Below are 17,114 nucleotides of genomic sequence, written 5' to 3'. Positions count from 1 at the left end.
CTACGCCCCTGGTAGTAGCAGCAGTAGTAGTAGATTCAATATATTCTAACAATGGGCTCCATGGCGAATTCAGATTGTAACAGGGTTTTCTTACGTCTGAGCTCAACATCTCACTTTTAAGAAAGGGATGCTGACTCCGTTTCTCAGGCTAGCGAATGGGGAATTGTGGTACACAAAATGGAGAGCGGACGTTATTGGTACAACTTATAGTGTGTGTGGTGTTACACTATGAGACAATGAGCGTGTAATGTGTGCAGTGATTGGTAGTGAGAAATGTATGAACGATGTAGCACTGGCCTTCTACGTTATTCAATAATTTATTTGTAAACCTGTATTTTACACTAGGGATCTGAATGAGGCAGTTCTGTTTTGAACAGAGTGGTCTTGTATTTTGGAGGATGGAGGGTCTAATGTTCATCTCGCCATCCTGATTTACGTTTTCCTAAATTATTTCAGGCCAGAAACTTCCTGGCAGATTAAAAATGTATGCCGGACCCAGACTCGAACTCGGGATCTCTGCCTTTCGCGGCCAATTCCAGGTTGCGTCCTACTATAGGCCCACGGCCAACTACCTGTCCCATCCTTGTCAAACTGTATTTGTAGTTACGTGCACACACTTTATTCAACGTGTAAACGTCACTACAGATATTCAGATTTAGGTTATGACATGTTCGATATGCCTGCCATCACTGGCGACGATGTGGCACAAATGTATAGCGAAATTCTGCAGGACCCGCTGAAGTCTCGGAACATCGATTCTGTCGATGACCTCCTGAATGGCTGTTTTCAGCTCACCAGTGGTTTCCGGGTTATTGCTGTACACCTTGTCTTTAGTAGAACTCCACAAAAAGGAGTCGCATGTGTTCATGCCGTCCAATCGAGGCCCATGCCAGTGGCCTCTGGGTCCCTCAGAGCCAGAATGCGGTCCCCAAAGGACATAAAACACTCTCCTACTTCGATGGAGTCCAGCTCCGTCTTGCATGAACCACATCTTGTCGAAATCAAGGTCACTTTGGAAAATGGGGGTGAAATCATCTTCCAAAACCTTCATGTACCATTCGGTAATCACCGTGCCATCAAGGAATATCGCACCGATTATTCCGTGACTCGACATTGCCCACCACACAGTCACCCGTTGAGGGTGAAGAGACTTTTCGATCGCGAAATGAGTATTCTCAGTCTCACATATGCGCCAATTTTGCTTACGCTAAACCAAACCATACTGCGCATACTAATTGCCATCATGCACCGCGGCCAACCGTGCAGTTTGAACGTCCTAACGCAAACAGTTCAGGAGTTATGACCATTTTATTTCATATAGTTCAATAATTGTCACAGTGTACCAGTTACGTTATTTTTGGTGCTCTTAAATTATACTTAATACTCAAACATGTCCAGTATCGTCCAAAAAGTGTTCTATGGATGAACTTAACTACTACCACTGCTGTTACCTATTGTTATTTTCCAAATAGAAAAAAAAATTCTGATGTCGCTGAGAAGGGTTTAAAACATATTTTTCGAATTAGTATTTCAATCTAAATTGGTCTCAAATGTTTTTCAGTGATTTATGGGTATCATTGTTTAATTTTTTAATTCCTCGTGCAATTTTTATTGAATACATAACGTCTTTTTTGACAACCAACACCAATGTCTGTGGCAACACTAGGGAGTCGGGACACACGGTCACAAACGCTGAGTACAGCAGAGCTTTTCCTCCTGAAAATGGTCTCAAATTTGTGGAAAAATGGAGCCAAGGATACATATTACGAGGTAGAAAGGGAAACTGTAAACACGGTCTCTTCAAAAATTGTAGTTTTGCATTAGATATGCTGATGATATAAATATGATATTTAATAAATGTGCTTCATTTGTATCGCAGATCGTCATGTTATTATTCAGCCCTATGATTAGCGAATAATCTAATATTAATTCACTTTAGAGACTAACATTTTTCTGATCTCAATAGCTTACTGGCAGCAGCGTACCTATTTTACACCCCAAAAACAACCCTAACATTCTTATGGTTTAGAGAGTTTAGCTCTGCGCAGTACATTTTAGTCAGTCCGGGTAACTTTATATCCGTTAGCGTATCTTTGTACAACTAACTTCTTTTGTTTCAAATGGCTGCTAGTCCACCTACCTGCTTTATTTTGTACTAGAAATAACACTTTTATTAACTACGTAATTTCTAGTTAGTATTTATCTTTCCAACTTCTTGCGTTTGATTATCCTTTAATAGGGTGGGCTGCACAGATAGCTTCTGGCGACAGTGATGGAAGTTGAGCAATGCCAGGTCACTACAAACATACTGGTCTTTCAAAGTAAAGTTGCAATACTAAATTAACACTGTTTGTTTTTTCTTCTTTTTAACATCTGAATTCCTTGTGGTACGATCTAAGTTTACCCGGAGCATTACATATAGGTAAAATTCTTTGTTTTTTAAGACTGGTTAGAACACTGGACTTGAATTCGGGTAGACGACGGTTCAAACCCGCTTCCGGCCATCCAGATATATTTTCCGTGATTTTCCTAAATAGTTTCAGGCACGGCCCATTTCCTTCCCCATCCTTCCCTAATTCGAGCTTGTGCTCCGTCTCCAATTACCTCGTTGTCGACGGGACGTCAAATACCATTTTCCTCCTCGCCCTCGTCCTCCTGATTTGATGACTAATTTAATGTCCAGTATTTTCAAAGAATGGTAAATAGTCTCACAAAGTTACCCCCATTGACTATACTGACTTGTTGCCAACAGACAACAACAACTTAGATCGCTTTTCCCTCGCGATTACAACTCTTCACAGCTGTGCTGGACACGCGGGAGCACCGGAGTTCTGGTGCCTTCCTGTAGTTCCGACATTCCGCTCATTTGTCAGCAATGAACGATGCCCATCGTGAATACGGGTGATTTGCACCGGCGCGGCGCTTGTCGTACCCGGCTTGTATACGGCTGACAGCGGGGGCAGCTTACGAACTTACTGTGCTGTAAATTGCCGAGAATGTGGAGCAGCCTGCACCGAATGCCGCAAATATCGCTTTGATGGCGGCCTCTCTTGACGCTCCGTGTCACTCGATGGACAGCTAATGTGTCACCCCGTGAGTGGCCATAACTTCCGCAACAATGTGTTGGGTCTTCCATCCGGAATTTACGGCTGGCATAAATAGGCTGTGGCATTTCACTCTCATTAGCAGAGGGGCTAACATTATATTTGTTTGATTTCTGCTGCATAGGGGAAAAGATTTGAGGTTAAACATGTGCACAGACATTAAAATACAGTGTTTCTAATCAGAGCAGTGTCTTATAAATATTATTTGCTGTAGTCCGTCCTATCAATAGCATTTTTTCATTTCGTAAAGTATCGGCGTTGCATTGCTACATATCACAACTAGTGCACTATGTAGTTGCCCACACAACCATTACATATAATCAAATAAGTTCTAAAGTGAGAAATGTTTTATCTTTGAGAAAAGATCTTTGTCGTACCCAGCAGTGAGGCCGGCCGCTGTGACCGAGCGGTTCTAGACGCTTCACTCCAGAACCGCGCTGCTGCTACGGTCGCAGGATCAACTCCTGCCTCGGGCATGGATGTGTGTGCTGTCCTTAGGTTAGTTAGGTTTAAGTAGTTCTTAAGTCTAGGGTACTGATGACCTCAGACGTTAAGTCTCATAGTGCTCAGAGCGCAGCAGTGAATGCCGGCTGGTTTCCGTTGGCGCTCAGTACTTGCGAAACAGTAGTAAGAAACAGTGAATGTAGAGAACAAGACGTTCGTTAGCTTCTGCATTAGCTGTTGTAATCAGTTACTCCTATCACCGCGTTTTCCATCTTAAGCTTACTATGATTAAAGAGTATTTTACTCGCTTTCGTTTATAAAGCATCTTCTGTGATAATTCTAGAAATATGGATATATAATATCACTATACATTTTGCTCTTTGTCGATTAAAACAATATTTGGCGTACTGTTTGCGGTGTTTTTGCCTCATGTTTTAGATTTTCTGCAGACCACGGCTTTTCCCTCCTTTGCAAGCGGAGACAGCTCAAAAGAAACTTGATTGCACATTCACCCTTGGAAATTTTTCACTTTTTTGAACTTGCTTTCTCTTTGACTACGTTGGCGTAACTTCTACAGCACTTCAATTTGTAAAAACATCACAAGAGAAGTAGTAGTAGTATCACGTGTTCGATAGGCAGCACTGTGTTTGCATCCTCGTATATTCTCTGGTTTTCTTTGTAACTTGTGAACATTGCAACCGGTGAATTTACTTTTCCTTATTTGTGTGTGTGTGTGTGTGTGTGTGTGTGTGTGTGTGTGTGTGTGTGTGTGTGTGTGTGCGAGCGCGGGCACGCGCGCGCGGCCTGTGAGACAGAGTGAGTCGATATATGAGTGGGTGTCAGTGAGAGTGTAAAATAGTGAAGGTGTCTTAGACGTCCTGCAGAGATGTGTGTGGAGGGGTAGGGGCGAGAGTAGTGCTTCGAGTATTTTTTTTTTTCGTGGGAGGGCCGAGGGTGCAGTGACCGTAGGAAAAGAACCTGGGAGGATATGGTAACGAATCGAAACTGAGTGTAAATGTCGGGAAATGGTAGTAACTGGATGACGTGTGTGGAGGTGTGTTCTAATTGGTCTATTGATTGAAAAAGAATGTTGTTTGCCATGTTGGTCTGACCGGTTTTGTTGTTTCTTGACCATTACTGTTTTCTGGTTTTGGTTGTCCTCTTGTAGGATGAAAAGACGTCTTTTGTTGTCCTTTATCTTTGATTTATCTGTAGTGCCTGTGGTGGTAATTTTATGTTGGTGCTGGTGTAACAATTCGGCAAAGACTTATCCTGTACCGAGCGAGGTGGGGCAGTGATTACTCGCATTCGGGAGGATGACTGTTCAATCCCGTGTCCGGCCATCCTGATTTATGTTTTCCGTGATTTCCCTAAATCGCTCCAGTCAAATGCCGGGATGGTTCTTCAGCAGCATATTGTGTAATATGCAACAAACGCAAAATCACGGCGACCCGAACTTTTCTTTCCAAACTTTTTCAAATTTCGCACAGCGATTTACTTATGTGCAAATATCACAATAAGTATGACGACCAACGAGATGATGGGCACATATAAAACTATAAGTAACAGAAGAATGATTTTTTTACCAAATACTTTCTGTAAAATCGTTGCAGAAAAACTGCAGGACGTGCGTGTCGATTCTGGCATTATAGAGCGGCGCCCGAGAGGGGGGGGGGGGGAACGATGTCGGTCTCCCCTTCCAAGCAAATGAGTGAACTCACCCAGCGCTAGACTTGCAGTCTAGCAACGTCTTGTTGTGACATAATGTCACAGTGACCATGAAGATGGTATCCACTGGCCTTATCATGTTAGAAACGTAACGTCAATTGCTGAATTACCGACCATGGGAGCCAGAGATGGCTATGATGTGTACCCCATACTATCAGGCCATATTCTGGGTCCATATGATGATGATGAGGAATGCTCCTATCAACATTTGTTCCTCTCAGAGCCTTCACACACAGATATGTCCATCACAATGCTGTACTCAGTACTGGGACTCATCCAAAAGGTGACGATGTTGTTCAACAAAAGTGTCCAGCACTGTCGTCGGCCTTCTCTTTGCGATCAAGTGAAGCTGCTACAATGGTCCCCAGCCGGCCGGTGTGGCCGTGAGGTTAAAGGCGCTTCAGTCTGGAACCGCGTGACCGCTACGGTCGCAGGTTCGAATCCTGCCTCGGGCATGGATGTGTGTGATGTCCTTAGGTTAGTTAGGTTTAATTAGTTCTAAATTCTAGGCGACTGATGACCTCAGAAGTCGCATAGTGCTCAGAGCCATTTTTGAATGGTCCCTATACCCGACAGTCCGCGGTGCTTTTGATATCATCACACTGTGGATGGACTCTTATGCTGATGCAAACAAGTCCATTTCATGACTGAAGGTACGGGACATAGCTGTACGATTCCATATTGCTGATTGAACAATGCGCTGGTCCTCTTGTGTTCCAGTAACGTGGGACTGTTGAGATCCTGCACATCCCTCAGTACAGTCCTTCTGAAATCATCGTCTTGATACTCATAGGACAGTCGTGGGATCCCAACTAACATGAGCAAAAATATCGGTGAACAGCAAATCACTGTCTGTCTTGGTATGCCACAATACAGTCGCTGTCCAACTCCGATCCAGCCTGGTAGCTAGTAGAGATTTCTTCCCCTTACATGAAGCGTTATAGGATCTTTCCGCAAACAACGAATATATCAATACAATTTCAGAATCTTTACTTGTACACAGAATGTAAATGTACTATTTTTTACCTATTTCATGCTGTTAAGGTGAAATGCTAAAAACTTGCATACCCATGTCGAGGGCAGGCGGTGACCAAGTGAGGATCTGTTGCTGTTCTGAATTACTCCAGTGGAGCCATTATAGGTTGTTTTCGGAACTTACCCGAAAGTCATCATTATGAGGTATAAGGGGCACTCAAATGGGACAAGACTGGTAGAAAACAATAAGTAAACTCTTTATTATTTCAAAAATAATCGCCGTAACTGTTAATCCTTTTACCCCACTGTGAGACAAGACGGTATATTGTGGTTACCTAGTATAATGTTACAAATCCCTTACTATCTGCAGGTCCACATAAAGTAAATATCCTACGTTGAAGCAGCTATTCTAGTGTCATCATCTATACAATTTCGTAATGTGAGAAACATTATATACTTATCTTGCTACGGCTGTTTCATTGTCTAGGGTGTCGGTTCCTATTTATACTTCCAATTAGTAGGGCCAAGGTTTTTTGTTTCAGTAAAAATCACTGGAATATTGTTGATTTTGACAGCAACAGAATTTATTCATAAATTCTTGACACTTCCTGCAACACCAATTCTTAAGTTAACGCATTGTGCAACATTTTAACACGTCACAAAGAACTTGATATTTACACTGACTAATCCCGACAACTACTGAACAATTATGGGACGTTTACCCCCTAAACTTTCTATAAGTATTAGGTACATAGCTTCCAGATCCTTCTAGAACAGGGTGTAGTCCAAACCAATATTATTATGACTGCCTTAATTGAAATTAATTTTTAGGTATAGTTTACTTAATGTTTTCTGGAAGTAATTATTTATATAAAGATTTATGCACCTAATAGTTAATGATGAAGTCTGCAAATTTTGCAGTATTGAAACTATCGACTCCCTGTCTTTGTATAAATGCCGCTTGAATTATTAGAAAAATTAGAAATGAAAACGGTAATTTTGTTTACCAGAAAACTAATGCATTCGTTCCACGGTAAAGTGATCTTTGATTCATGAAAGTTAACACTTGTGATTACTAATTTTCATAGTTCAAGATCGATGTTGCTAAATGCATGGATATGAAAAATAAAATTATGAGAAAAATAGTGTCTTGATTATCAAATATATGCAAAAGTATCTTTTTTTTATAGATGTGGAATATACAGGGTGGTCCATTGATCGTGACCGGGCCAAATATCTCACAAAATAAGCGTCAAACGAAAAAACTACAAAGTACGAAACTTGTCCAGCTTGAAGGGGGAAACCAGATGGCGCTATGGTTGGCCCGCTAGATGGCGCTTCCATAGGTCAAACGGATATCGACTGCGTTGTTTTAAATAGCAACCCCCATTTTTTATTACATATTCATGTAGTACGTAATGAAATATGAATGTTTTAGTTGGACAACATTTTTCGCTTTGTGATTGATGGTGCTATAATAGTCACAAACATATGGTTCACAATTTTAGACGAACAGTTGGTAACAGGTAGGTTTAAAATGCAGAACGTAGGCATGTTCGAACATTTTATTTCTGTTGTTCCAATGTGATACATGTACCTTTGTGAACTTATCATTTCTGAGACGCATGCTGTTACAGCGTGACTACCTATAAATACCACGTAAATGCAATAAATGCTCAAAATTATGTCCGTCAACCTCACTACATTTGGCAATACGTGAAACGACATTCCTGTCAACAGCGAGTAGTTTGCCTTCAGTAATGTTCCTGCTATTTCATCGAGATCTGAGTAATATTCATAATGCACTGAAGGGACTGTCCATTAAATTTCAGCTTGGGACGTTGTAGGAATAACATATTTTGTGCTTTACTTTTTGTTGCCATATTATAGTTTCCGACAAAATTGCTTCATTATATTACAGAGAGACAAAGGATAAATACGATGTGTATTGGACAGAACAGATGTTAATTACAGCTATTTTTAATTCCAGATGGTTGCTGAAAGGGGTACTTGTAATCCCGTGGGTTACGTTCAGTGGGGAAAAGAGGGGTGCAATGGGTTACTCGTACACAAGGGAAGCACCAAGACCATGAAAAGACATACGCACGAAAGTATCACACATTCGAACTGCAAAAAAGAAACAGCCAGAGACAAGTGTGTGCAGATATTTGCGTCGGGTCTAGATCCGTTCAACATTGTTAGTGGGAGATGGTTTATTAGCCTTTCACAAGGGCGAATCGATATTGGTGTGAAGTACGGGGCACTGAGAGTACTTCTCAGTACATTCGACTTTCTTCGATCTATTCTCAGTCCATATTCTGTACGCATCTCACTACTCATTCGATTCAACAGATCTCGTGCATTATCAACCGTAACGTCAGAATTGCCCCTCCGGTTCATTTACCTTTGCTAAAAACCAACTTGATTGTCCTCCAACACATCATTCGTTTTGTTTTCCGTTCTTATATATATTAATCTTGTCAGTAACTTGGACGCACTAACTATTAAACTGATTGTGTCATAATTCTTGCATTTGTCGGCTGTTGCTATCTTCGCAGTTGTGTGGATGATGTTTTTCCGAAAGTCTGATGGTATAATATCGCCAGATCATACATTCTACACACCAACATGAATAGTCGTTTTTTTGCTACTTCCGCCCCCCCCTCCCCCCCCATGATCTCTGAAATTCCGTTGGAATTTTATCCGTACCTTCTGCCTTATTTTCTCTTAAATCTTCTGAAACTCTTTTAAATTCTGAATATAATACTGAATCCCTACCTCTTGAAACCTGGTGGTAATCAAGGGAATGAAGGATTCGGTTACGATTGTGGACGGCGCCGTAATCAATTACTGTTGGTTGCCTTTTACAATTACACACAGTTTACTTTAAACCAGTAATTCCAGACTCATCAATAAACTAAAAATACCACACGTTATTAATGAAGGAATAAACAACAGTCCAAATAATAGTATCTTCAGTGAGTTACAATTTAGCAAATCACCATTAAATACAGATACAACGGATAATGTTTTAAAAGCAAGCCACTGTGATCTGGGCAGAAAGTCTTACACGCCAGGAATGGTAATAATTTAAGAATTGTTTAAAACTCGTTGCAACTTACAAATTACAGGTATTGAAATGTTAAGGTAAGTCGCCACAAACACAGCAGACTGCATCAGACGCCAGGAATGGCAGTAAATAAGGGTTTAAAGGCTTACTGCTAAAATAAAAATACCAAATTAAAATTTTAAGGCAAGCGACCACCATCACAGCTGAAGACCTCACACGCCAGGAACGAAATTAAATATAAAAAAATCTTGAAACCTGCTGTAAAATAGCATATACAATAGTACAAGTTAACTTTAAAAAAAAACAAAAAAAAACAAGCAACTGATCCAGCCGTGCTCCAGGAATCGACCTCTGATAAAGTCCGGCAACAAACACTCGCGAGCGATGAGATAGGCAGCCAAGAGTTGCATTCACTTCATAAGATAACTCAGACTAGTGGCAGTCTAACGATCCGGCAGTCCATGCGTGCCACCAGCGGTCCCGGCGTGTTCTGGCACTGTGCGGACCTGGTTTTCTCCTCAGTCCTTAACCGAGCTCGCCCTCACGCGACCCGGCAAAACAATGACGTCGCCCCAAAGATAAGGCAACAGTTACCACATATCGATAAACGCCGCTTCTGCCACTAGCGGACGGAAATGCTTGCGAAACCGAGTGGCGCCAGTCAACACGAGAAGACAAATAACCGCAACTGTACCAACTAAATGATACCGTCTGGCTTCCAACGGCGGAAACCTACCTGTTTCTTCTATTGCGTCCTCAAACAAGTCCTCCCCCTGATAGAGGTCTTCAATGTACTCTTTCCATCTACCCGTTCGCTCCTCTACATTTAACGATGAAATTCCCATTGCAGTCTTAATGTTACCACCCTGATTTAAATCTCACCGATGTTTGTTTTGACTTTTCTATGTGCTGAGGGCAGTTATCGTCGTTTTCAACGTTTCGATCTACCACATATTACAGCCAGAAGAGAGAATCGTTCCACTGTGCACCAAACACATCATGACCTCTTCACATCTGCGCCTGCCATCCGAGAACAAGTAATTTAACTTTATGCATAATTCCAAAACTTTGGTTGGAAACTAGCAGCAGCCAGACTAGGGAATGCTAGGCTGCCTTTAACACCACAACACAGATGGCAGCTCTTAGAATGGTGCTGTGGCCGGGAAGCTTGTACGGCTGATAATGGGGTCCCACAGTGTTCAGTGACGCATGGCGGTTCTGTAGTAATACGTCGTCCAATGTGGTGGTGACCTGGCAAGGGACGCTATTCTTCCAAAGTCTTGGAGGGCCACAGCAATGTTACTGTAGTCATGATGTGGGGAGCCATCGTGTGTGGCTTCAGCCACGGCTGGTAGATGTTGAGGGAACACTGGAGGCACAACGGTACATCACTGGCATCCTGCAGCCTTACGTATCACTACTTATGCGGAAGTACGAGGGTGAGTCAAATGAAAACCTTAAATTTGTAATAACAAACTGAAATTTCGCTCCGTTATCCTGTAAGTTGGTAAGCGTACTACAGCGTGCAGAATGGCCTGTAGGTGGCAGCATAGTGCAGATGCATACATACCGTCGCAGTGTCAGTATAAAGATGGCCGCCCCACTTGCGACTTGCACCATGGAAGATCAGCGTTCTGATATTCGGTTTTTCCGTAGTGGAAATGGAAATGAGCGTTTGGCGTCATTGGCCGGGAGGCCCCTCGCGGGGCAGGTCCGGCCGCCATATCGCAGGTCTTATTACATTCGGCGCCACATTGGGCGACCTGCACGCCGGATGGGGATGAAATGATGATGAACACAACACAACACCCAGTCCCTGAGCAGAGAAAATCTCCGACTCAGCCGGGAATCGAACCCGGGCCCAGAGGACGGCAATCCGTCACGCTGACCACTCAGCTACTGGGGCGGACTTTTCCGTAGTGAAGGTGTGAAACTTATCGACATTCATCGACGAATGAAGGTTCAGTACCGTGATGCATGTTTGTCACAGCAGAAAGTCTACGAATGGAGTAGGAAGTTCGCAAATGGTGTGACTTCAGTGGAAGATGCTCCTCGTCCAGGTCAGGCACAACGAGTTGTGACTCCACAGAACATTGCAGCAGTTGAAGCCTTAATGAAGGAAAACCGCCGAGTGACACTGAATGATGTTGCAGCATGTTTACAGATTAGTCATGGATCAGCACACCACATTGTGCATAATGTGCTCCAGTTTCACAAAGTGTCTGCAAGATGAGTGTCATGGCAGCTGACTCCTGAAATGAGAGAACGACGTGTTGATGCATGTGAAGAACTTCTTCGGCGCTTTGAAGTGATGGTTTCCTTGCAAGATTCGTTACTGGAGACGAAACCTGGGTTCACTTCCACCAACCGGAAACGAAGAGAGCGAGCAAGGAATGGCGCCATTCCCTGGCACCAAAACTAAAGAAGTTTCGAACAGAACCATCAGCAGGGAAGGTTACGCCGACTCTCTTTTGGGACGAAAAAGGCGTCATTTTGGAGCATTACATACCTAGAGGGACCACTGTCACCAGCGCATCATACACAGAGTTCCCAAAAAGTCTTCTGCGGCCTGAAATCAAATCAAAGAGACGCGGATTGCTGTCAGCAGGTGTCGTTTTGCAACATGACAATGCAAGACCCACACTAGCCGTACAACAGTTGCAACACAGACTTGCATTTTGAGTGTCTTCCTCATCCACCAAACTCACCAGACCCTGCCCCAAGTGATTTCCATAATTTGCGCTACTCAAAGACGCAATGGGAGGAAAAAAGTTCGGTTCTGATGAAGAGGTACGCCACTCGGTACATGAGTGGTTGCGCGGACTACCAGAAGATTTTTTTCTAAAGGCACTTATGCACTTTGTAAGCGCTGGAAGACTTGCATTGAGCATGGGGGAGATTATGTTGAAAAGTGATACGGCTTTGAGCCACTTCTGCACAATAAATAATTTTAAAAAAATATTTAAGATTTCCATTTGACCCACTCTCGTATTTTTCAACAGGACAATGGTCGTCTGCCCATGGCATCTGTGTCTATGAACTGTCTGCTGAATGATGACATACTACCATGGCCAGCAATATCCTCATATATGTTCCCGATAGAATATGTTTGGGATGATGTCAGAAGTCATCGTCCCAGTACCGGTATCAAGGATAAGAAGAAGCAGCCACAGTAGTTGTGCGTCAGATTGTAACGGGAGGCAATACAAATGCTTTCCAAATAGAACCAGTGCGCAAGTGCAGACCAAAGAGGGTGCAACGTCATACTGATAAGTGGGATCATATTCCAAGTTCTTTGTGAATTTGAATCGGTTTTGTAATTGTTGCTGTTGTTGTGGTCTTCAGTCCTGAGACTGGTTTGATGCAGCTCTCCTTGCTACTCTATCCTGTGCAAGCTCCTTCATCTCCCAGTACTTACTGCAACCTACATTCTTCTGAATCTGCTTAGTGTATTCATCTCTTGGTCTCCCTCTACGATTTTTACCCTCCACACTGCCCTCCAATGCTAAATTTGTGATCCCCTGATGCCTTAGAACATGTCTACCAACCGATCCCTGCTTCTAGTCAAGTTGTGCCACAAACTCCTCTTCTCCACAATTCTATTCAATACCTCCTCATTAGTTATGTATCTACCCATCTAATCTTCAGCATTCTTCTGTAGCACCACATCTCGAAAGCTTCTATTCTCTTCTTGTCCGAACTATTTATCGTCCATGTTTCACTTCCATACATGGCTACACTCCATACTTTCAGAAACGAGTTCCTGACACTTAAATCTATACTCGATGTTAACAAATTTCTCTTCTTCAGAAACGCTTTCCTTGCCATTGCCAGTCTACATTTTATATCCTCTCTACTTCGACCATCATCAGTTATTTTGCTCCCCAAATAGCAAAACTCCTTTACTAGTTTAAGTGTCTCATTTCCTAATCTAATTCCCTTAACATCACCAGACTTAATTCGACTACATTCCATTATCCTCGTTTTGCTTTTGTTGATGTTCATCTTATATCCTCCTTTCAAGCCACGGTCCATTCGGTTCAACTGCTCTTCCAAGTCTCTTGCTGACTCTTACAGAATTACAATGTCATCGGCGAACCTCAAAGTTTTTATTTCTTCTCCATGCCTACTCCGAACTTTTCTTTTGTTTCCTTTACTGCTTGCTCAATATACAGATTGAATAACATCGGAGATAGGCTACAACCGTGTCTCACTCCCTTCACAACCACTGCCCCTCTACTCTTATAACTGCCATCTGGTTTCTGTACAAATTGTAAATAGCCTTTCGCTCCCTGTATTTTACCCCTGCCACCTTTCGAATTTGAAAGAGAGTATTCGAGTCAACGTTGTCAAAAGCTTTCTCTATGTCTACAAATGCTAGAAACGCAGGTTTGCCTTTCCTTAATCTTTCTTCTAAGATAAGTCGTAAAGTCAGTATTGCATCACGTTTTCCAACATTTCTACGGAATCCAAACTGATCTTCCCCGAGCTCGGCTTCTGCCAGTTTTTCCATTCGTCTGTAAAGAATTCGCGTTAGTATTTTGCAGCTGTGACTTATTAAACTGATAGTTCGGTAATTTTCGCATCTGTCAACACCTGCTTTCTTTGGGATTGGAATTATTATATTCTTCTTGAAGTCTGAGGATATTTCGCCTGTCTCATACATCTTGCTCACCAAATGGTAGAGTTTTGACAGGACTGGCTCTCCCAAGGCCTTCAGTAGTTCTAATGGAATGTTGTCTACTCCCGGGGCCTCGTTTCGATTCAGGTGTTTCAGTGCTCTGTCAAATTCTTCACGCAGTATCGTATATCCCATTTCATCTTCATCTACATTCTCTTCCATTTCTATAATATTGTCCTCAATTACATCGCCATTGTATAGACCCCCTATGTACTCCTTCCACCTTTCTGCTTTCCCTTCTGTGCTTAAAACTGGGTTTCCATCTGAGCTCTTGATATTCATACAAGTGGTTCTCTTTTCTCCAAGGGTCTCTTTAATTTTTCTGTAGGCAGTATCTATCTTGACCCTAGTGAGATAAGCCTCTACATCCTTACATTTGTCCTCTATCCATCCCTGCTTAGCCGTTTTGCACTTCCTGTCGATCTCATTTTTGAGACGTTTGTATTCTTTTTGCCTGCTTCACTTACTGCATTTTTATATTTTCTCCTTTAATCAATTAAATTCAATATTTCTTTTGTTACCCAAGGATTTCTGCTGGCCCTCGTCTTTTTACCTACTTGATCCTCTGCTGCCTTCACTACTTCATCCGTCGGTGCTACCCATTCTTCTTCTACTGCATTTCTATCCCCCATTCCTGTCAATTGTAACCTTATGCTCTCCCTGAAACTCTGCACAACCTCTGGTTTAGTCAGTTTATCCAGGTCCCATCTCCTTAAATTACCAACTTTTTGCAGTTTCTTCAGCTTAAATCTACAGGTCATAACCAACAGATTGTGGTCAGACTACATCAGCCCCTGGAAATGTCTTACAATTTAAAACCTGGTTCCTAAATCTCTGTCTTACCGTTATATAATCTATCTGATACTTACTAGTATCTCCAGGATTCTTCCATGTATACAACGTTCTTTTATGTTTCTTAAACCAAGTGTTAGCTATGATTAAGTTACGCTCTGTGCAAAATTCTACGAGACGGCTTCCTCTTTCATTCCTTACCCCCAATCCATATTCACCTACTATGTTTCCTTCTCTCCCTTTTCCTACTCTCGAATTCCAGTCACCCATGACTATTAAATTTTCGTCTCGCTTCACTTCCTGAATAATTTCTTTTATCTCATCATACATTTCATCAATTTCTTCATCATCTGCAGAGCTAGTTGGCATATAAACTTGTACTACTGTAGTAGGCATGGGCTTCGTGTCTATCTTAGCTACAATAATGCGTTCACTATGCTGTTTGTAGTAGCTTACCCGTACTATTTTTTTATTCATTATTAAACCTACTCCTGCATTACCCCTATTTGATTTTGTATTTATAACCCTGTATTCACCTGACCAAAAGTCTTGTTCCTCCTGCCACCGAACTTCACTAATTGCCTCTATATCTAACCTTAACCTATCCACTTCCCTTTTTAAATTTTCTAACCTACCTGCCCGATTAAGGGATCTGACATTCGACGCTCCGATCCGTAGAACGCCAGTTTTCTTTCTCCTGATAACGACGTCCTCTTGAGTAGTCCCCGCCCGGAGATCCGAATGGGGGACTATTTTACCTCCGGAATATTTTACCCAAGAGGACGCCATCATCATTTAATCGTACAGTAAAGCTGCATGCCGTCGGAAAAAATTACGGCTGTAGTTTCCCCTTGCTTTCAGCCGTTCGCAGTACCAGCACAGCAAGGCCGTTTTGGTTATTGTTACAAGGCCAGATCAGTCAATCATCCAGACTGTTGCCCTTGCAACTACTGAAAAGGCTGCTGCCCTTCTTCAGGAACCACACGTTTGTCTGGCCTCTCAACAGATACCCCTCCATTGTGGTTGCACCTCCGGTACGGCCATCAGTATCGGTGAGGCACGCAAGCCTCCCCACCAGCGGCGAGGTCCATGGTTCATGGGCGAGGTGGAGGGGGGGGGGGGTTGTAATTACTAAAATAATATCGCAGTCCCTGTTGACTTCTTCTTCTGTTCTGTGTGTTTTCCTTTTTTGTCAGGGAGAGTATGTTGTTTCCTGGTAAGTTAATACGTGTTGAGCAGATGTTTTTGAGGTATGGTGGATAATGTGCAAAGCATTCATTCCCCTCCCCTGCCCCACCTGTTGAAACTGTGTTAGGGTTGCAGTTTCCCCATTCCTCATGTTGGCCTGCTACGTGCTCTGTTGTGCATTGCTTTCTTCGGCAAGGCAGCCGACTCCCCACGTGGCATTTTCTAGTTACATCAGGCTGCACGAGCGCAAGATCGCCTCCACTCAACGAGACCTAGAATATCGGCTGAGGTTTTGCTGCCACAGTGTTCCAAGCAAACATTTGTTTTCAGCAAGACTCGTGTTCCTCCTGTTCCAAACTTTGCACAGAAGATTTCATTTTCTGTAGCCAAAGAAAACTGACGGAGATTTTTTCGCTCAATTATTTGCGGCGACGGGCGTGCAGAGAATAAAAGCCTCTTGCTCGGCAGCGCCTGCAAAAGAAGTCCTCCGCGGCTGCTGCCAGCCGCCGCACAATCGATCAGGCCGTCAGGGAAGGAACGACTTTCCGTCTGGCCGGCGGTAATGACATGGCACGGCAGCTGCGTGGGCGTCTCTGCGCCGAGGAGGAAGACAACAGGCCGGAGCGGAGCGTCGGCCAAGTGGGTCGCGCCATGATGGCGCTTGGTGTGTGTTTGTGAGGGGGGGGGGGGGGGGGGAAGAGGTGGGAAGATGTGCGGGGAGCGGCAGAGGGCATGCTGGGAACCCACAACCAGTCCTGTCCGTGCAGTTTTCGAGCCCAGGAGGTAGTGACGCGTTACCAAGCAGAATAGAAGAGGTAGACGAACAAGTCCTAAGCTTACTGGACCAAATGAGACTCCGTAAAAGAACACACTGTTCGCCTTGGAGCGCTGCAAGTGGTGTAGAATTGATACAAGGTCTATGTGACCCTTGTAATGTATGAGGGCATGCTGAAAACTAATGACTCCGAATATTTGTACGAAAACTCTGAAAGCTTTTTAAATAAAACAAACTTTATTGACATTCTACATTTTCATTCTTCATGCCTACACATTTTTCTGCAAATGACAGGCCATTTTGTTGAAACTGTCGCCGTAGAAAGTTTGTTTGATTTTATTGATGTAGCCACAACGT

The sequence above is a fragment of the Schistocerca serialis genome, chromosome 1 (genome assembly GCF_023864345.2).
Source record: "Schistocerca serialis cubense isolate TAMUIC-IGC-003099 chromosome 1, iqSchSeri2.2, whole genome shotgun sequence".
NCBI lineage: Eukaryota > Metazoa > Arthropoda > Insecta > Orthoptera > Acrididae > Schistocerca > Schistocerca serialis.
The sequence above is the reverse complement of the archived record's forward strand: the minus strand, read 5'-3'. Positions refer to the sequence as shown.